Below are 22,971 nucleotides of genomic sequence, written 5' to 3'. Positions count from 1 at the left end.
ACCTTCATTCATCATATAACCCTGAAACACTCTGACATAAAATGTTGCCCATAACACCAATATGACACTGCATGAAATAATGTTCAGAATATGCATTGCTGGGGATGAGGGGTGCCATGAGGCAGACATGTATCTTCAATATACTATTTCCATCAGTCTTTACATCGGCCCAACAAGGCAGAGGCAATACCCAGATTAGAGAGAGCAAAATGGAGACACGGAAAGACTTATTGCTGTCTCTTTCCTTGGAAAAAGTCTAGAAAAAGGAGTGAGAATTTGTTGTAGCTCACAGCAACATGATGCTCTTTTCAGTTCAGCCGTTTGGGGATCGGGGATTAGATACGAGATCCCAGGCTGGAACAATGGATTAGTGCTGTTTTTTACTCCCACATACAGACTTAAATATGTCTCAGAATGAACCCCAGAAGAAAAATACTATTTCCTCAAGGCCCAAGAGAGGGACAATGTGTCCTGTCGATGGCCATAATCTATGTATTCATTCACCCCACATGAACTTGTAAGGGTCCATGATTAGCCAAAGAATGACATGCCAGAGTCAAATACTATGTAAACGCAAAGAATGTTTTATTCTGCAGAAGTCTAGCATGTTGGGGTCTCCCATTACAAAGATAGAAAAAGCAACCAAATGAACTTATAGGCTAGATTTAAAGCACATTAGGGGATTCGAGGGTAGATAACCTCTATTTTACTCTACCTCTGAGGGTATTCCATTACTCGGGCATGGGGGCTAGAAATTGTTACTGAGAAAGTCCAGGGTAGGTAGCCTTTATCTTATTCCATCTCTAGGGGCGTTCCTTTACTGGGCTTGGGAGCTGAAACCTATTATGAGGAAGGTCTAGAAACTTGCTAACCCATTGTCCTTGCTTTAGGCTAGGCAGCTGGGCACCTTCTAGTTTCTGACTAGCTGCCTTTTAAAACTGACTTGCCTGGACTTGCCCAGTTCATAGGACTAGTCTCCTAGACTGTCGCTTGAAACCTGTCATGGAGTCAGCCTAGCCTTCCCACACTGAGTGAACATCACTTATGAGCAGTGGCATCCACCACATACAAACCCATTCAGCAGTGCCTCTGTCCTCAGTGAGCTAACAGATCTGCAAGGACAAACCTATGAGGATAAACCTTTATAAGATAGGGTAGAAAGAACAAAGATAGTATCATGTAAACTCTAAGGAAATGGTCAACACAGAGGTACCAAGAAAAGTAAATAACTCATACTATACCTGATGGGTGCTGTAAACAGGGCTCACTCTGTCTCTCTGTCTCTCTGTCTCTCTGTCTCTCTCTCTGTCTCTCTCTCTCTCTCTCTCTCTCTATCTATCATCTATCTATCTATCTATCTATCTATCTATCTATCTATCTATCTATCTATCTATCTATCTCTGTCTCTGTCTCCTCCTCTCTTACTCTATGTGTATGTGTGTATGTGTGTGTTTAAAGAAATGTAAAAATGGAAAGAGGCTGTTATAATTTTTCTGGTTTGATACATTGATTATTAAGTAGAAAGATGTCAACAGCAAGAAGCCAAAATGCACGTTTTGAGGATCATATTTTTGGCCTAGCAATCTCAGCTGGCAAAGCAAAATAATGACTCAAACCTGCACTTTTCCTAAAGGAGACCGTGTGTGTGTTTAGGTATCTAAACATTATATTTCTGTGTGTACATATTTATAACATATACATATGTTGTGTGTATGTATATTTACATCTTGTGTTTTTACACCTTCAGTTCATCAGGTTTTGCTAAAATAGGGACTTCTATAGATTCTATCTGTTTGTTGTTGTAAAAGAACAAAATCATTCCTTCAGAAAAATCCTTCCTTTGAATGCTCACTGTTTCATTTAGGGGACATCTCAAAATGCTTCTCATTGCAATGGGTAAATAAGTGGATTGCTTTCCTCCGTTTGAGAATAATCTGAGAATGCATGTAGTCCCATATAATGCTTTCCATATCTTAATAGTTCAATAATTGAATTCAATAATCTCTTAATAGTTACTATATTGGGAGAATATTACACAACTATGAAAATGTGTTTTTAACTAAATATTTTCAGTTGATAACTTTTATCTCTGATACCTATTTTATGAAACTGTAAATAAACAGTGGGACATTCATTAGCCTGTATTGTCAACCAGGTCTTCTGTTGTAACTTGAAGCTCTAGCTGGGAACACATACATGTGAACTTTGTAGTAGACAATTACATTACCATAAACCCATAAACTAAGTTCTGTGTAGTAGACAATTACATTACCATAAACTAAGTTCTGTGAAACAAGTATATAGTCTCAAAAGTGGTTTTTTGAGTATGAATAGGGAAGGCTGAGAAGAAAATTTAACCACAACCCAAATCAGTTGTTTTATAGTGGTAAGAAATAAGATGATATCATAAGATTATATCATAGTGCAGTATCCTGTGGCTAGGAACTAGTATTTGTCCTAACAGACATTCCTGTATGTCTTAGTGGAACGTACACAAATTACACTCATATCCCTTATTTGAGGGTGGGGCAGCACACTTTTCTTAATTCTTTAAACAATTGTTTTGAAGAAGCATTTTGAGAAACTAAGAGCATTGGTTTTTATAACTTAACAGTTTTGCTGGCTTTAGAAATCTGGGAGCTCTTTTGTGATTGGGTTACCTCACAAGTGGATATTAGTCCAGAAACTTAGAACACCCAAGATGAAAGTTGCAAAACACATGAAACTCAAGAAGAACGAAGACCAAAGTGTGGTCACTTTGCCCCTTCTTAGAATTGGGAACAAAAAAACCCATGGAAGGAGTTACAGAGACAAAGTTTGGAGCTCAGACGAAAGGATGGACCATCTAGAGACTGCCGCACCCTGGGATCCATTCCATAATCAGCCTCCAAACACAGACAATGGTTTGCATACATCAGCAAGATTTTGCTAAAAGGACCCTGATGTAGCTGTCTCTTGTGAGGCTATGCCGGGGCTTGGCAAACACAGAAGTGGATGCTCACAGTCAGCTATTGGATGGATCACAGAGCCCCCAATGGAGGAGCTAGAGAAAGCACCGAAGGAGCTAAAGGGATCTGCAACCCTATAGGTGGAACAACAATATGAACTAATCAGTACCCCGGAGCTCTTGACTCTAGCTGCATATGTATCAAAAGATGGCCTAGTCGGCCATCATTGGGAAGAGAGGCCCCTTGGTCTTGTAAACTTTATATGCCTCAGTACAGGGGAACACCAGGGCCAAGAAGTGGGAGTGGATGGGTAGGGGAGGGTATGGGGGACTTTTGGGATAGCATTTGAAATGTAAATGAAGAAAATACCTAATTAAAAATAATTAACATGCAAAAAAATCTGAGAGCTAAAGTGCACTTAATTTTAAATAAAGTGAACATAGTTTATTCTTCTGACTTTGAAAAAGCAATCAGATTCTTTATAATAGTAATATACTGTGTGTATTTCCACATGTCTGTGGTGTGTGTGTGTGTGTGTGTGTGTGTGTATCTTAGAGATTCTATTGGTGAGAGGGTAAGGGATATAGGAGAGATTTATATTTTCTCATTTTTTTTAAAATTAGTTTTCAAATGCAGTATAAGTAAGGTACATAAGCTATCGATGCTCTTTGCCCTTCTTATCTAGAAAGAACTATTGGTTCTTCCCGTGCATGTAAGAACTGGATCCTGGCAATACCTGCTAATGACCTCATGCTTCAGCCTCTCCTGACCCTTCACTGGCTCTCTATTTTAGGGAGGCAATGTGTTCGGGGGATACCTGCACAGGCTGTGTGAATCCTGTGCTCTTATGTAAAAATGAATGAGGCCTTGCCATTTAATTCAGGTTCTCTAAGAATTGATAGACTTTCTGTGACATGCTAATCCCTCTATGCAGAGTGTCAGTGATTGGCTGCTATCATTTAGTATCTAGCCAGTTAAAAACACCTTATCAGTTACTCTCCTTCCATTAACTGGGGTTGTTTAAAACCAGCTGAGGCATAAGGAGAAATAACCATTCAGCCATTCAGTCATTCAGCCATGTAGCAACGAAGACTCCTAGTCCATTTTTACACTATTAGTTACCAATATATCTTAAATGTCATTCACAGAATTCTATTCAACAAATAATAAGTGCATAATAGAAGGACTGCCAAAATATTAACAAATGGTTTAAGACAAAATTAGTTGGGTAAATATTTTCAAACTATTCCAAGAATTCCTTGAGAAAAGAAATATTTTGAGTTTATCTAATTGAAATGTCTGAAAATTATGTTTTCTGTCAAGCTGTCTAAAAAAGCATATTTTTCCTTTCTGCTATCTCTTTGAAGTAAAGAGCCAGAGAAAGAGATAGAATATTCATGAATAAAATTAATGAGAATCAAATAGGACTCAAGTAAAGTGCACATTCTAATTGGAAGTAATAAATCAGATAAATGTACATGTGTGTGTATGAAAAAAATATCAAACATCTAAAACAAAGTTTAATACCACAAAATTAATTCTGAATAGTCAATATATTTAAGTTCAATCAAAATTCTACCACTTTTACTAATTACCTAAAACTTGTATAAGTTCATTTAAAATAAGTAATTTTAAAAAAAGAAAGAAAAAAAATCTCCTGATTTCCATTCTTTATTTGGGGAAAGTTGAAATGCACCATTAGAGAACAAATCCATAGATTTCCCCCAGACACCCACCCCTTAGGGAGAGGGTCTCATGTAGCCAGGCTGGCCTCCAACTTCCTTCGTAACTGAGGATAGTTTAGGAGTCACCTCCTGTGCTCATATTACATGTATACTTTTTACCTGGAAAGTTAACTGGTGTTATTGAGCTAACTCAAGAGATAGAAGATTAATGCTAAGGACACTAAATATATTACAAGGACCAAAAGTGCAAAACCATTTCTGGTCTGCCCTGAGTTGTAGACTGTACACAATTGTTGTGTGTGCTAGTCAAGCACTCTACCTAATGAGCTACACCCCTTGCATCTAACTCACAGATTTTCTTAGAGAACAGATACAGTCCTCTAGTAGAACCTGACTTTCTCCACCCAAACACTGTATAAATTTAGTATACCCTACACATCTGCAAGGTACAAAAGATTTATCAAATTACTACATCTGAGAAGCAATTTACTAGTATAAATTCTTAAAGAGTGAAAATTTATAAAATCTTGTGGACACAGAAGAAAACAACAAAAGAAAATAGTATACATTACATCAGAAGGAAGAGAAAATGGGTTAAAAATCTGACATTGAATTCAGGTTCTTCAATCTTTTCCAGGATTTCACGTACACACTTGTTACCAACAGTTTGTTAGTCCCTGTTGACCCTCTGTTGGCCCCTGTTGGCCCCTCTTAACCCCTTCTGAGGTCTTAAGAAAGATTCCTCAAATCTCAGCTGTCCTTGAGCCAACTGAAAAAAATTGAGGCTAAAAGTCAACAAATTCAGTTTACTCACTGGCTTAACAATGGAGAATGATGGCCTAGTCTTCCAACCAATTTTTCAACTCATTAGAAGTGAAGAAATCCTGAGGCATTAAGTAAATGGCCACAGGGTAGAGTTAGGCAGAGACAAAGGAAGAATTTTGTTTATTTCTTTCTAGACTGGGTGAAGATTTTTCAGAATTCAATTATCACCTACTGTTCTTGTTTTTGGTTGCAGGTTTTATAGTCTAGTGCTTCATGTCCTGACAGCTGATGTGCATCTCATTTCATATTCAAATTGGATTATAATGGAGTGTGAGGTCTTCTAGAGGTCATTTAGATAGCTACTTAGATCTTGCTGATTTTAGCCAATTATCTTCAGGAGGAACTTCTAAGTACAAGATAAATATGGTGGAGCAGGAAGTCGAAAGCCAGATTGTGGAAAAGTTGTGCTGGGCCACATTCCCACAGCATCACTTAGATGATAGATATTTCCCTTTTGTTTCTATTCCTTGTAAATTCTCTATTGTCCATAGATGTTCTCTAAGAAAAATTCAGAAGGAGGACAACCAGAGGAGGGATAATTTTCACTTCAGGGAGTTTGCCGTCTTAGTGAGGGTTACTATTGCTGTAATGAAACAATATGACCAAAGCAACTTATAGAGGAAAGGGTTTATTTGGTTTAAACTTCCATATTACTGTTCAGCATCAAAGGAAATCAGTTCATAAACTCCAACTGGGAAGTACCCTGGAAGCAAGAGCTGATGCAGAGGCGATGGAGAGATGCTGCTTACCGGCTTGCTCCACATGGCTTGCTTAGTCTGTTTTCTTATAGAACCCAGGACCATTAACACAGTAATGACATCACTCACAGTAATGACATCACTCCCCCATCAATCACTGATTAAGAATCTTAATGCCTTACACCTAAATCTTATGGAGGCATTTTCTTAATAGAGGCTCCCTACTTTCAGCTTGTGTCATGTTGACATAAAACCATGTTGCAGCACATATGCTATTTTGTTCATAATCACTTCCTAGAATGGAGTAAGGAGCTTGTAGTTGATAGGCACTCAGTGGGACACATGAATAATGAGATAAGAACAAGAGCTGAGCTGGAGATTCGAAAGAGTCATAATCTGAGGGAAGAACAGCTGGAAAAAAATGTAAAACATACAGGATGCTATTATCCAGACTTCACACTTTACGAAGACCAGAATCATCAGCCGACTAGCATGAGCCCATAGAACTTGGAGATGGTGGGTACTGAATAAGTGAAAGATAATTCTTCTGTTTCATTCTTTTCTAAATCTACTTAAATTCTAAATGCAATGGGATTTGTAGCTACAGTTCTGATCATTCAAGGGGAAAAAAAAACAAGCCTTCACTTTAAAAAATGATGTGGACTCTATAAACCTAGGAAAGAGAAGAGCTAAGCAAAATGCATTCTGTTTGTAGAGAGAATTTGGACATTTCCACGAACAGTTGCTTGTGGAACACTAGAATATAAATTTTTCCCACCAGGGGTTTATCTCTCCTGAGTTCATATCTAATGTTCTTTCTTTCATACCCTTAAAATGGGCTGAATATCCTATTTACATGGAAGAAAAAGCAGAACACAAGAGCACTGATGGCTTTTTTTGTTTGTTTGTTTGTTTGTTTGTTTGTTTTTGGTTTTTCGAGACAGGGTTTCTCTGTATAGTCCTGTATAGTCCTGGGTGTCCTGGAGCTCACTTTGTAGACCAGGCTGGCCTTGAACTTCAGAAATCCACCTGCCTCTGCCTCCCGAGTGCTGGGATTAAAGGCTCCTACACCACGCCCAGCAAGAGCACTGAATTTTAAAAAGAAAAAGAAAAACATAAGAAACATAATATTAATTTAACCAACATTTATCCTGCTGGGACTGTACTTACTAATCAGCTCCTATGTAAAGGTTTAAATAAGGTTCAAGATGAATAAGTCAGAAGTTACCCCTCCCCTCATATAGCTTACTATTTAGGGAATAAAAAGTAGTAATGATATGGGAATTGGACTGAAGGGAAATTTTGACCTTCTTAAGAGTCATTCATATTAGGGTAAGATGGTGACCACTCATCTGAGCTCTTCTGGTTAACTAAAACCAGCTTAAAAAAATGAGATGTTGTTTGTGCAAAAATCTGTAAGAAATCATGTTTACATAAATAGGCCAAGAACACTTCACAAGTTTTATCTTAAAAAATTTCACTAGGTGTGGTAGCGCATGCCTTTAATCCCAGCACTCAGGAGGCAGAGGCAGGTGGATTTCTAAGTTCGAGGCCAGAGTGGTCTACAAAGTGAGTTCCAGGACAGCCAGGGCTACACAGAGAAACCTTGTCTCAGAAAAAAAAATCACTTTATCAATTACAAATACAAAGCAGTTTTAATCTATCTATCTGTCTGTCTGTCTATCTTCTGTCTGTCTGCCTGTCTGCCTGCCTGCCTACCTACCTGCCTACCTGCCTACCTGCCTACCTACCTACCTACCTACCTACCTACCTACCTACCTACCTATCTTTCTATTTATCTATCTACACACATATACACAGCTAACCTTTTCAGAGAGTTTTATATCTGTTATCTCCTTGGGGCTCCAGGATCTGACACATGAAAAGATGTATATCACTGTAGGGTAGTAATGGGGAAATGATTTTCTTAACATCTCCTACTGAATGGGAAATTATTTTGCACAGTGAGAACAGTTGACCCTAGGATCTGCAGCCTTTCCTGGAAACCATAAATAGTAGATGGAAAGAAGAAACATGAATACCATCTCCTGTTGTCATTTCATTAATAAGAGTCCTAGGAGTACTGGAAATTTCCAGACTAGCAATATTGTCTTCTTGGAACTTTTTTCTTTAAAAATGAATGTTATTTTATTTTTCTGTCTAAGTGATTTACTTGCATGTATGTAGGCAAACCACATGAATGAAGTGGCTATGGAGGCCAAATGATGGTGCTGGACCCCTGAAGTTAGAGTTAAAGGTTGCTGTGAGCTATATAGGTGCTGAAAACTGAATCCAGGTTCTCTACAAGAGCAGCCAGTGCTCTTAACCATTGATCTATCTCTTCATCCCTGAACTCTGTGCTTTCTCAAACTGTAGGATCAGAAGGGAGTTTTAAGAATCCATGTTATACTAGGCCAGTCTTTACAGACCAGGCATGTATAATGAAGAAAAGCTTACAAGCCAGAGAGAAGAGAAAGAAAGTAGCCTGGAAGTCAGAGGCCAACCAAGACTTATACACAATAACATGCAAAAATCCTGTTGTGCTGTATAAGAATTGCTTGAGTTTTTCCAATTGTGTTAGTTTACAAATAATATTTATTGGTAGTTTTAAAGTTTAGTAAACCCCAGACACCATGATTACTGCTCTTATCGCTTCTTCATCACAAGGTCAGGATCAACTTCTCACCTATCCTACCCTTGACAATTGGACAAATTTACCCTAAGTGAGGTGTCCTCATAGTACTTTTTTTTTTTTTAGACAGAGTTCCTCATAATGGCCTAGAACCCCCTATCTTTCTGCCTAAGCCTCCCAAATACTGGGATTAAGACCTCTATCATTACAACCATGGCAGACACAATTCTTAGCTCCTAGATGTTTCTCCATGGTTTGGCTTTTCTTTTGGAACTCTTTGTTTCCATATTTAATTAAAATGATTCCTTGCTTTGTAAATCCATCTTTCTTATTTGGGAATTTTTTTTAGAAGTACAAATGAAATACCAGTTCCTTTCTTCTAAATGGGAAGAGAGATGTAATAGTCACTCAAATGGATGCTTTGCAAAAGGATTTATGTTCTCACTGGTGAATAAAAACTTGAAATAACCTTGGAAGAAAGTCAAGGTCTTAACCTCTCCTTTGATAGTCATCAAAGATCTTGTGACTTGTCTGCACAGAGCAGCCAACAAAGAAAGCTCAGAAGCAGGAGCTGCGGTCTTTGAAGAGGGATAAATCAATGACTCTTGGCCTTGTCGCTTTGTTTTTACAGTTTCCACAGACATATAAGGCAGCTCTACTCATCAATCAATCCAGACATGGAGAGCAACTGCTAACTGCAGCCACTGAGATCAAGAAAGACATAGAAAACTCAGCTACTCGAAAAGGTGAATATTGACTGTGACATTACAACAGAGTTAAGCATCACAGCAGACATGAGGTGCTAAAAGAGAGTTCCACAGAGTCACCAAATAACAGTAAAAGGAGAAGGGGAGTAGTGGAATCCCAGTCATCGTCGTCGTCGTGGTCCTCCTTCCTTCATCCTTCCTTCCTTCCTTCCTTCCTTCCTTCCTTCCTTCCTTCCTCCCTCCCTCCCTCCCTCCCTCCTTCCTTCCTTCCTTCCTTCCTTCCTTCCTTCCTTCCTCCCTCCCTCCCTCCCTCCCTCCTTCCTTCCTTCCTTCCTTCCTTCCTTCCTTCCTTCCTTCCTTCCTTCCTTCCTTCCTTCCTTCCTTCCTTCCTTCCTTCCTCCCTTCCTCCCTCCCTCCCTCCTTCATTCCTTCCTTTCTTCCTTCCTTCCTTCCTTCTTCCCTCCCTCCCTCCCTCCCTCCCTTCCTCCCTCCCTCCCTCCTTCATTCCTTCCTTTCTTCCTTCTTCTCTTTCTCTTACTCCGTCCTTCTCCTTCTTCTTCCTCCTCTCTTTCTCCTGTCATCCTCATCATCATTTTCATCACAATCATCATGTGTATATATGTACATGTACACAAGCACATGTGAACACATGTGTAGGCATGCATAACCCACGCCATGCCAAACCAACTAAGGTTGTCAGAAGCCATTTTGGAATCAGTTCTGTTCTTCCACAGTGAGTTCTGCAGGTGGAACTCGGGTAACTAGGCTTGTATTTTTATCTGCAAAGCCATCTCCTGACCCAGTTACAGTTCTTCTAACTGGTTGTTTTAACCTTAGTCCTGATTACAAATGGAAAAGAAGCTAGGTGCCTGTTGTTTATAACTACAGCACCTTACTCCAAGTTATATGCCAGGTGCATATCTTTGCATGCATTCATCTGTGTCTCTGTGAATGTACTAAGTGTATAATTGTGCATATGAACAAACTGCTCTAAACAAACCCCATGCTTTGTTGCCCTAACAGGTGGACCAACAGGAGTACCTCAAACACATGCACCTGCTTGCTTCATGGTTAAGCTTGAGGCCATTGGCGGCATACCTCTTTTAATGATTTCTTGTTTCCTTACCCTCCTGATTTGGGTATCAGGAACAGTCTTCCTCCAGAATCCCTTGCTTGTTCCCTTTGTGCTTTCAGTCTTCTAACCAACATTTGGTTAGAAGCTCCAGAGGAGCTGGACCACCTAGAGGAGTTGTTGAATAATGATGAAATGTTTTGTGCAAACTGAAGAGAGTTGAGGTAAGCAGATAAGGATTCCTGAAACTGCTGAACACCTGGATTTACACAGCACAGCACAGAGATTGTTGGTCTTCGTGCATTAAAAACCCAATTCCCTGCTTTACTGGATCACTCATCTATTTCCAAGCATCTGCGTGCACACACCTCTATTTGATACAAAGTCTGCCCTGAAGATATCAATGGGCCCTGGCATTTTAATTAGGAATTTCAGTGCTAACGGGAGACTCCAGAATCAGGAGCACCTGCAAAGCGAAACTGAAAAAGAATGACTACAAACTGCTGCAGGCTGATGGCAGAGATAAAATTATTATTAATGAAAAATCATTGAGTTTCAGCTTTGCTGAAGCTTGAAACATTAAGAATTTCCAGTGTTTTTTTCTGTGGTATTATGCTGACTACAAATTGTGATTTTTAATGGGAAGTGTGATGAAGCACTCAGCTGGAGCTCAGTTACTCAGCTCAAATATCCTTCTCCATTGTTTACTTGCCGTTTTCATAGACCCGCTTTAGAAATTACAAAACTCTCCTTAAACAAACTACTGTAAAATTTCTTAAGAATCTGAATCAAGAAAAAAAAAAAAGCAATCACCATTTGGTGTTATGGCCTTAAGGTTTCCATCAGATTTTATACTCCTTCTGACGGTGATATTGATTGTACTGGTGTTTCACAGATGGTTGGCTTTCTTTTGTTATTTATTTAATTCTCCATCCCACTGTGCTGTGAGAATCCAATTTCCTGATAGTTAGCCTCTCCCCTGAGAGCATCCCAGTCTGATTTCTTTACTTTTTAACCACTATAAGCTAGTAGAGGTCTCATATTCTCCTCTGTACTCTTGAACTTCCAACTGCTGGGGTTCCCTGTACAATATTGGGCCAATCATCATTTCAAAATCATGGAGAGGAGAGTGTGTCATGGAGCCACAGCCCTGTGTGGGGATTTATAGGTAGTTAGTGGTTCATAAAGGAATAAACATTGTCTTAGCAATGGAGCTGTTGCTAAGGAGTCCGTGCTTTTGTAAATAACTCAATACCCATGCTCCATATGCAACCCTAATGTAACAAGAAAGTGGAGACTGGGCCTAGTTGAAAAAACAAGATTTGCAGAAGAGAGATGGAGTTCATGGTCCATCACCCCTACTATGACCCACTTCTCTTTGTTCCTCTCTCTCTCCTAAGCCTAAGTTTTACAGATGCTTAAGAAATACCATAGTGCAAGCTGCTCAACAGCTATGTATGTGCAGGGGCCTAGGTCTACCTTACCCTTTGGTTGGTGATTCAGTCTCTGGGAGGCTCCAAGAGTCCAGGTTAGGTGACTCTGTTGGTCTTCCTGTGGAGTCCCTGTCCTCTTTGGACCCCTCCATCTTTCCCTAATGTTTCTATAAGACTTCCTGAACTCCATCTAACATTTGGCTGTGGGTCTCTGCTTCTCTTGGATGCTGGGTGGGCCCTCTCAGAGGACAGTTATGCTAGGTACTTGTCTGCAAGTATCAGGTGTCAGTATTATTATTAATAATGTCAGGGATTGGTGCTTGTCCATGGGATGGGTCTCAACTGGGGGCAGTAATTGATTAGCCATTTCCTGCAACTCTGTTCTTTGTTCCTATACATCTTATAGCCAGGATACATTTTATGTGAAGGTTTTGTGGACGTGTTGCTGTCCTTATCTCTCTCCTGGTAGTCCTACTTCAGCATCTTCAAGTGGGACCCACAACAACAGGAGTGAGGGTTCTCCCTATATCTATTGCCTGCCTGTGGATTCTATTCCCTTATACAGGCCATCTTGCCTGGCCTCAGTGGGAGAGGATTTACATAGTCCTGCAGTGACCTGGTGTGTGTGTGTGTGTATGTGTATGTGTATGTGTATGTGTATGTGTGTGTGGGGGCGGGGGCAGGGGGCATGATACCTAGAGGAGAGCTCCCTCTTCTCAAAGGAGAAGGGGACAGAGGAATGGGGGGATTCTGCATGATGAGGGTACTGGGAGGGAAGGGGACTAGTATTGGGATAAAAGGTGAATAAATAAAAACAACATTGTAGAGATTGGTCATAAGCAAGCAGTTTTCTCTTTCTTGCCCAGACAGGTGCTAACACTTTCTCCTTCACATGCTACAGCTTTTCTTGCATTCTCGATGGCCAGTTGGAAAATTGGAAAATTGGGAAATTGGAGCAGTCAGGTGAACTTATATGAGGCCTCCTCTGTGAACTGTTACAGAATATTGTATTCTTGTTTATCTTTTCCTCTCACCTCAGTTTCATAAGAGAAGACCTATCAGAACATTCTATGTCATCATTTGATCATCTTACATGGATATACTTACTCCTGGATTCTACTTCAAACCCAATTATTCCCCAAAGATGAATAACTATTGGTGAGCTGATATGGTCTTAAAAAGAACAAGGGTGACAAGGGTAGAGAATGTTAGTTGTGTTGCTTTGGTCCCCTTGTAAGCAAAACAGTGTCTTTTCTGGTTCTTCTTTGGCTGCATATGCTACACAGGCAATGATGACCAAGGTCTCCAGTGGGGAAAAAAACCCACACAACTAAGGACATAGAACAGCAGTGTCTGTCCTACAGGCTGTCCACATCAGTTGAGTGGTTCCTTGGCTCTTGATTCCTATATTTATTTGCAGAAGGACATATCATTCATCTAAAGGCAATTTCTTTGTTCCTGTTTAGCCCTATGTTGGTTCAAAAGTGAGCAATTTGCTGGGATTCTGGCATCTGTCATTTATCTTCTAGAAATATGGATGGCTTAGATAATGATGGTTAGGTGACTAGAGAAGGCAATTAGCACTTACCATTCTCATTTGGACACCCACTGTATGTGAGACAAGACAGGAAAGAACTTTAATTAGCATGATCATGTGGTTAAGTCACAACCTTATAGTATTGTCTCCCTAATGCTGAGAAGAGCCCTGGCTAGGTATGGAAAACATCCATATATCCCAGAGTGTGGTTCCTAATGCTGAGAAGAGCCCTGCTTAGGGATGGGAAGCATGAATGTATCCCATAGAGGGTAGTTTCAAGGTAATTTCTCACTCTATTTTTAAAGATTTACTTCTATTATTTTTAAGTGTGTCTGTGTGTGTTTATACACATGAATACATGAGTGGGCATGCCTGCAGAGGTTAGAACACCTCATTTCCTGGACCCAGAGTTACAGGACGTTGTAAGCCACCCAACATGGGTGCTGGAAACCAGACTTGGCTCCTCTAAAAGAGCAGTACATGTTCTTAACCACTAATGCAGCTCGTCCCCTTTCACTCCACACTTAAGAAGAGACTCTGTGTGTTTTCAATTTAGACTCATTTTTTTTCTTGGATATTAGTTTTTTTTGGCTAGAGCAACCTTCTTTATTTTCTTGCTCCTAAAAGTTATTGGCCATCACTCAGGTTCAGGGAACCACCTGGCAGCCATCCTTTGCCTTTGTCTTATTTATATGCACAAGCTCTCCCTTTAAACTAGCTCTTCATTTTCTGCATTGGGAGGGAATTACTTAGGCACTGGTAAATGCACATGATTTATTTTTGGTGTGTTCAAACCTGTCCTCACACACCCCCAAGTGCTGTTCTTCCTAGAATCTTTTCTCATCAAGAAAGCTGATGATTAATCTCCCTTTTGTGCACAAATGGAAAAGAGCTCCGACCTTATTGCTGGTTACCCTGCATGGTTCTTGATCTCCTTGTCCATCTTCTTCCTTCCAATGCACGGTGCTGAATAATACAGAGAATTACCTATGATATCGCAGAGGTATAGATTCTCTAAACTGTTCAAGATAGTATTGTTGCAATGTGTCCCCTTTTAAGGGATCCTGGACCCTGGCATTCATCCTCAAATGTCTGCTCCTTAGAACTTATAGGGTTAGAGTGAAAAAGAATTAGTCATCAGAAATTCCTATGCTATGTTACATTCCCATCATCTCGGGACTTATATAAACATGATAGATGGATTAACTCTAACCTAAGTGTTCACTTCTATTGAGCTAGATTATGCTGTTTTGGTGTTATGCAGTTAGAGTATATAATTTCATTTTGTTTAAAAGTCAAAATAATAAACAATACTTGACTCTGAAATCTCACTACCAATGAGCATATGCAAGCATCTGTATCCTTCGAAGCAGAAGGAGTTGTAGAGATAAAGGTTTGAGAAAGAAGTGTTGGTTCTAACAGGAACATCTAGTTATACTAAGGGAAGAAGCTGTTATCAGCTTGGCTCTTATATAATTGCCATGTCAGACAGGCCAGAAGAAAAGGAGCCCTGAAAGGGGGACAGAAGCAGGAGATTCAGAGCTACAGATATGTTTCCAGAGAAGTAGTGATCCCAGTAGGTCTGAGGCTTGGACTTAATCACATATGAGCAAAGAAATGAATTGATTAAGGCTCCTAGAGAGGAAAGGATGGTAAGACACAGTTACATTAAGTGTATTCATATAATCACATTTGATTAGGGCATCAGCCTGATGAAGCAGGTACTGCCTCATCCCTGTCATACTGGTGAAGAATTTAAGATCCTGTGGAATTAAATCACTTGTCAAGAATCACATGGCTACAAACATTCAAAGAATAACACGTATCACATGCAAATTTTACGTTGTTTAATTATTATTCTCAAAGCTTTGGGCTCAGGAAGTATGTCCAGATTTCCAGGAAGGGTTCAGCTTAACACAGATTTCTGGGAGAGGGCAATCAATGACCAAGTAACATGGAACCTCCCTGGAAATAGAGAAGTTCCAATGTGTCACAGTGAGAGGAGGAAAAAGTCCCTTTTGTTATAAAAATTAGTCTTCATGAACTGAACACAATTGCACTGGATTGTTTATCCACTTATCCCTTGATCCCTATAAAGAACAAAGTGTTCAGCATGCAGCATATGTACAGTACTTGAGTGAATAAAGTTGCAAATGAAGAAATAAATGGATGGATGATCAACCTGAGAGAGTTAAACTGGGACATAATATGATGATATTTGTCCTGGGTAGATACTTCTCCACTCTCCCACATGATAACAGCTGGGCTCTTAGAAAAGTCCATTTATCTTCCTCACCTCATCCACTAGTAAGGACCTGAGCCAGCATTAGTGTCCATAGCTCCTTGATATGAAAGCTGCTTCACTTTCATAGCTGTGGCAGAACAGGATGTATTCTTTCCAGATGGCAGCCATGGAGATCTGTAATGAGTAAGTGAAGCTGCCCAGACCTTCTGCCCCTTGTGAATTCTGCCTTCATCCTTATCTATTTACTCACTATGGTTGCCTCTCTGTTGCTATAGGATTCTTTATTTTAGACTTACCCGTGGAACCACTATACTTGTCAGTTGTACTTGTAGTACTCTTTCTCACGTACTCCCTGGAGTTAGAACAGATCTCAGCTTAAGAAAAATTCTTTTATGTTCACACGAATGAGGAATGAGCTTGGAGACATGGGCTGCCCTACTTTCCCCTGTAACTAACAAATGTTTGAGTTTTATAATAATAATCTGTGACATTCTGGAGTAATCTGATTTTATTTGGAGGATCTCAGAAAAGGTTCCCCATAATGTAAAAATACTTAGTCTAGCTAAAAGTTTGTCATTTCTGTTGTTTGTTCAAATAAATTACATTTGTCTGATATTTCAGTCTTTTTCTGATTTTTTTTTTCTTGCCTGGTTACTTCTGGTTACTTCTTTTGTGGTTTCTTCCTTTGATCTGAGTTGCTCTGAATTTTTTCAGTGTCCTGTGGTGTGAGATTAGGTTATTATTTAGGGATATTTTTTTTCTATCATAGGCATTTATAGCTACAGATTTCCCTCTGAGGAATCTACTACTGAATCCCATTTGTTTTGGTTTGTTGAGTTTTGTGTCTTATTCATATCAAAATGTTTCTAATTTCCTCATGATTTCTTTGAGTTCTGTGTGTTTAATATCCATATGTGTAAGATACTCAAATCTTATTTACATGTGCATGAATGTGAACATGTGAATGCCCATGGGTTGGCAGGCACACACTATGTATATGTAGGTATGCCCATGTATACTAGCATGTGGAGGATAGATAACAATTTAGGGTTTCATTCTTTAGGTTCCATCTATCTCATTTGCAGAGACAAAATTTCTCACTGGCTGTTACATACTGGTTAGGCTAGGATGGCTGGCCAAGGAACCTCAAGGGTCCATCTATTTCTACCTTCCCAGCACTAGGATTACAACCAAATGTCTATAGCCATCTTGCCTAGATTCTTAACATAGCTTCTGGTGATTGACCTCAGGGCCTAGTGCTTACATCACAAACACTTTACCAATTCATTTAATCCCCAAGTTTCTTTCTTGTTGTTGATTTCTATTCCTTTTCTACATTCATATACATACAATATAAACATTCATTTTAAATAATGAGCCTTATTTTATAGCCAACAATATTTATTTCATATATTTATTTCCTCTTTAAGATTGTAAAAGTTGATGTTTTGGATGAATAATTCTGTAGAAGGCTGCTAAAGTTCTAGTTTGTGTATGTTTTCCAAGCTGTTTATTTAATTGTTGATCTTCTGTTTAGTTCTATCAATATTGATCTCCTCAGATATTTTATTGATATCTAATTCACCTACCATAAAAAGTATACACTTCTGAAAATTTTAGTACAATCATCATTAGGCTGTATAGCTATCATTGATATTTTATTTCAAAGTATTTTTCAGATTCCCCAATAGAATCTTCACACCTACAGAGGTAGAGGCCAAACTAGCATTCAGCCTGCTGGCTAAGAGATCAGAGTTAGACCACCTTAGACGAACTAGACAGTTGTCCTTTAGTTCTAGGCTCACACATTTTAAATACCTAAGATGTTGACAAGCAAAGAATAAAACATGTTCTATTTCTTAGAACTCAGAAGTTCATTTGAATGGGAGGTGAAGTCATGGGCTCACATTTAAAGCTATCATCAAATACTCATGTAGAGAAGGTACCTCTCTCTTTTAGTTTTCTTACAACTAGAAGAGAATAATAATCTCTAATGAAAATCAGAGAAAACAAAGCATTTGGATTAATGATCAAAGATCTATAAAAGTTTAGATGGTCTCTACTAACTCTCTCCTGAGATCTTTAAATATATCAAAGTGGGAGGAGCGTAATGCTGATCTTTATCATAAGTCTTTCAGAAGATCTCAACATTACTTTAAGGTGATTTCACTTTTTGGGTGTGAAAATTCTCAGCCCCTTCCTTCACTCTCACAGCCTCTAGCCCTTGGGCCATCAAACATGTCTCCCTGTCAAAATGTCTATTGTCAGAAGAGTGGTCCTCATCAAGCTGTGTTATCCTACCCAAGCTCTCTCAAGTATGACTGGCTCTGTAAACATAAGGATACAGTTTCTGCTGCCATGTCAATGTTTCTCTCACTGTCTCAGCACCCCTATTCCTCTGATAGCTAGAGAGTTGTGCGGCTCAACATCTATTAAATCACATTTCAGGGCAGCAAAACTGTGTGGCAGAGCACAAACCATCACTTTGGTGGTAACTCATAATTCATCTTCTAGGTCCAGCCTTCATTCAATATTATAATAGCTTAATTAATAATTATATTTCCATAAAGCAATCAAGGCTGAGAAATGCACTAATTGCTTACTATTCGTTGGTCTACTGTGCCAGAATCACCTTTGTTTCCTAAGAGAGGAAACTATGGAAGAAAATAAGTAGCTTGCTCAAGGCCACTAGCTTAATTAAAGAGATTTAAGAGAGAGAATGCTGGTTCTAATTGTTCTCCAAATGCAACCCCTCCCCAGAGTGTCCTTAACTTTTCTGATGCCTACATAGATTTTATAGAGCACTTATATCAGCATCTCTTGGAGAGAACTAGAAATCAGTACATTTTAAGGTCCCCAGTAAAAGTATAGAATGTAGCCAAAACATAATATCAGTGATTTAGACAAATGCTTCACAAACTAAAATATTAAATGACATTACTTAAAGCTTATGTTTAAATGTAGATTTTCATCCAATATGGCAGAATATGAAAAAAAGCTCAATTTCTCTTCTTGATTAAAAAAAAAAAATCTAGGTGCTGCAGATGCTACTAGATTATGGACCGGAATTTAAATACCAAGGTGCTCATCACCATTGATCATCGAAAGGTTTTGTATGTTCCAGTCTACTGAGTTGCTCAGTGAGCTGTTCCTCAAAGCAGGCTTGTTTAGAATGGAGTTTAGATAGCTGTACATGTAAGACTTCACCAGGTGAATCCAATGGGATGTACATTTGTGAGGCAGAAACTGAGAAATTCACCTCTCCCCCTTCCCCGCTTTATGTGTGTGGTCATAGATAGCATGCATATGTTCAGATGTGTGAACACACATTTGGTTTGTTTGTTTGTTTGTTTGTTTGTTTTTATTAGATATTTTCTTCATTTACAATTCAAATGCTATCCCAAAAATCCCTTATACCCCCAAACCCTGCTTCCCAACCTACCCACTCCTGCTTCCTGGCCCTGGCATTCCTCTATACTGGGGCATATAATCTTCACAAGACCAAGGGCCTCTCCTCCCAATGATGGCCAACTGGGCCATCTTCTGCTACATATGCAGCTAGAGACATGAGCTTTGGGGGTACTGGTTAGTTTATATTGTTGTTCCTCCTATAGGGTTGCAGACACCTTCAGCTCCTTGGGTACTTTCTTTAGCTTCTCCATTGAGGGTCCTGTGTTCCATCCAATAGATGACCGTGAGCATTCACTTCTGTGTTTGTCAGGCACTGGCATAGCCTCACAAGAGACAGCTATATCAGGGTTCTTTCAGCAAAACCTTTTTGGCATATGCAATAGTGTCTGGGTTTGGTGACTGTTTATGGGATGGATCCCTAGGTAGGGTAGTGTCTGGATTTGTACATGTGCTTGTACATGTAGAGGCCAGACTGAATGTTCCTTACATATTTTTCCATCTTAAATATTGAGGCAATGACTCTTACTTTAATGTAGAGCTTGCCAGTTCAGATAGCCTAGCTAGCCTATAGGGTTGCCTTACATTCATATTCCTTGTGCTGTGATAATATGTGGGCCACCATGCTCTCTTAGCATTTACTTTGGTGCTAGGGATATCAACCTAGATCTTCAAGCTTGCATGAAAACTGTTTTACCCACTAAGCCACCTCCCCCAGCCCTGAGATTTCAGCTCTTTAGATTTCCAGATTTGCTACCATCCAATAAACAGGAGACATGGACCTTAAAGAGATTATATCTCATGTGGCAAGATTGTTTCAGAAGTCAAGTCGTACCTGACACAAAAGGGTCACATGAGTATCCATTGTTTCTTAGAGGAAGGCAAATTTGTACAAAGAAGGGAATTTATCATCTCTATCTGGTAACATTTGGAAAGCCATTGGAAGAAAGGGGCAATAGACTTAATGTGTGTTAGTTATTTTCTACTATGCTATGATAAGGCACTATAAAAGAAATCAGCATTTATTTTGGGACTCATAGTTCCAGAAGTAGTAGAGTCTTTGACCACAATGATGGGGAGCATGGCACTAGATAGGCAGGCAGGCAGAGCCCAGAGACAGTAACTGAGAGCTTACATCTGATTCACATATGAGATAGAGTGGGAGAGAGGAAGATAGGGAGAGGGTAAAAGGGAAAGAGGGAGGGAGGAGAGAGAGAGAGAGAGAGAGAGAGAGAGAGAGAGAGAGAGAGAGAGAGAGAGAGAGAAATACATAGGCTTCTGAAACCTCCAAACTAGCTCTCAATGACACATCCACAACAACAAGACCACACCTCCTAACCCATCCCACCAACTGGGAACAAAGAATTCAAACATATGAGCCTATTGGTGCCATTCTCATTCAAACCACCACATCTGTGTAGTTATAACAGCCAAGCCAATCTTTAGATTAGTTTTTAAAAAATGCAAGAAGAGGTTTCAACATAACATATGGAAATTGACTTTATAAATGAATTGTTAAACAAAGATTAACTATTGTAGTCACACAAATTTATTGATCATAAAGCATTGGGCAAGGAGGGGTTCTTGATTATTTTTTTTTCTCCATGCCACCCTGCTTCCAGTTTGGTAACAGTCAAGTGTGTAAGATCTACTTTTAAAATACTACTTTGTTTTGTCTGTCCTACAAAACTATCACCATTTCTTCCACTGAGAATAGGAATAAGCCTCCAACTGGAATAATAAGGTATATTGCAATAGCTAATGTAATGAGAATGGCCTCATGAGGGGAATATTCTTCCAGACAGAAAAATCTCCCTTAATAGGAATAATATCCCAGTTGGAATAACTGAAGGATGTTTTCTTCAATTCTTCTATCCGGATAACTTCCTACAGAACGATTAGCCATTTTGTAACATTAAGTCATGTTTATCTTTCACTGAGCAGCCTCTCTGATCTTCCATTGCATTGAAACACATCTCTGACCATGATGAACAAGACATTTCCCAAATCTGTCCAACCTACCTCTATCTAATTTTCTTTTCACTGACCTTCTAGGCAATCCTCATCGGTCTCTAAAGTCACAGGTCTCCTTGTTGAGGCTTGAATTGTCAGACAACCAACCACCTTAAGGCCTTTGTTCTCGCCACTGTCTGTCTGAAAAGCTAATATACACATGGTCAGCTCTTTTGGTCATAGAATCCTCAGTTGAGTTACTATCATTTCACAGCACTCTTTGCTTACTATCCTGAAACGCTCACACTACTTTTCCATACTCCTTGAGTTTCACTGCCTAATTTTACAATGGGTTTAAATAACACCTAACAGAAGTGATTTCTTCTAATATTTAACACTTACCATGTTGCAGATGCTCTTTCAGGATACAGAAACTGAGGCTAAGACCCTTTTAGAAATCATATTCCAGAAAATATATCCCTAACTGGCATTAATTTATTTGTGTATATATGTTGCCTATCTCCCTCCACTAGGCTCCTAAGCCAGCAGGGATCTTTACAACCAACTTCTACACTATATGCAGAGTGCCTAGAAGATTATCAATGACATAGTCATAATCCAATAAATATTTGAAAAACTAATAAATGAATTAAAAATGTTAAAACATTAAAATGTCTGGGAATTTATCAATTCTATCTATTGGGAGATCCCAATATACTTTTAATCTCATTTCATTTGCTTCTGAGGTTATTCCTCTCAAAGAACTTTGTGTCAACATAATTCATGAGGGTCATCTGGAAACTATTGACAAAGGCAAATCCTTGAGTCTTATCCAGAGATGCTGAAATTTACAGGTGATACCTGAGCAGAATAGACTTTGAGGGCAACACAAATGTCTGTGCCCCTTTCCTTAGACACAGGAATCTGAGGCCAAAAAGAAGATATGGGAGTCTGGGATTAAGACCAGTTCTGCTAACTTAAATTTTCTTTGTCTTATAGCATGGTGCTTCATGGCTATTTTGTTTGAATTCTCAAAGGACAGTGATACAAATTTGGCAGCCTGAGAAATGACTCCGACAGTGAATATTCACAAAGCATCAGCCCTCAGATACCTCTAAAATTCATCACATGTGTCTCCCACCCTAGCATCTTACTCTGTCCAACATCTACTACTGCAGCATGAGCAGATTCTCTGTAAGGGCATTCCTTGTTGTATGTTCAGCCAGCTTCTTGATTTTTTTACACAAGTCTAATTTTACTTTATTTATAGCCACAAGACTATTTCTATCTGAAATCTTTCTGATAAAAGGGCTGTTTCTTGTCTACCCTATTAGATCCTTCAGATTTCTGCTGGCAGCAGAGAATGCTGCTTCCTGTCTCCATGTAGCTCAGTACTGTAGCTGAGCTTCTCCACTCGGCCAGCAGAGCCTGGCAAGCATTTTCCTGTTGTTTTCCACGCAGTAGCAGTCTCTGCAATGCAGTAGATTTTCCCTGTTGGCTGAGATTTGCCAGCTGCTGGGTTGTCACATTCTCACCCAACTCTCAGCTTATCCTCTGTAGAAAAGCTAATGGTGAGGTTGTTTCCTCTTTAAAGCACTGTGCTATATGTTCAGCAGATTTAATTTCTTTGACTTAAAACAAAACAAAACAAAAACAACCAAACAAACATACAAACAAAAAAACAGAAGAAAGAGCATTTCAAAAACTTGATTTTTACCTTTTATATTCAAGTATCTGGATTTGGAATCCTGGCTTGCACTCTGTCTAAAGATACTTGCACCTCCTGACATGGGATGACATTGGCTCCTTTTATGTCACATCAAATTTC

General features: G+C 39.2%; 1 long non-coding RNA gene across 2 annotated transcripts in view; it reads right to left on the bottom strand.

The window, feature by feature from the left end:
* Positions 1-22,971, bottom strand: part of Gm34237 — a 71,239-nt gene that overhangs the window by 37,115 nt on the left and 11,153 nt on the right. Inside the window, exons 1-2 of one of the 2 annotated variants that reach the window (XR_872477.2) lie at positions 13,589-13,951; positions 10,622-10,735 (exon numbers count right to left, since the gene is read on the bottom strand). The exons of the other annotated variant lie outside the window; for it this stretch is intronic. This is a non-coding gene — a long non-coding RNA (predicted gene, 34237). Of the gene's footprint in view, positions 1-10,621; positions 10,736-13,588; positions 13,952-22,971 lie in introns of those variants that run through there. 2 annotated transcript variants of the gene reach the window in all.

The sequence above is a fragment of the Mus musculus genome, chromosome 12, assembly GCF_000001635.26.
Source record: "Mus musculus strain C57BL/6J chromosome 12, GRCm38.p6 C57BL/6J".
Classification (NCBI taxonomy): Eukaryota; Metazoa; Chordata; class Mammalia; order Rodentia; family Muridae; genus Mus; species Mus musculus.
Note: the sequence above shows the minus strand (reverse complement) of the source record. Positions and strands in the feature narration are given on the sequence as shown.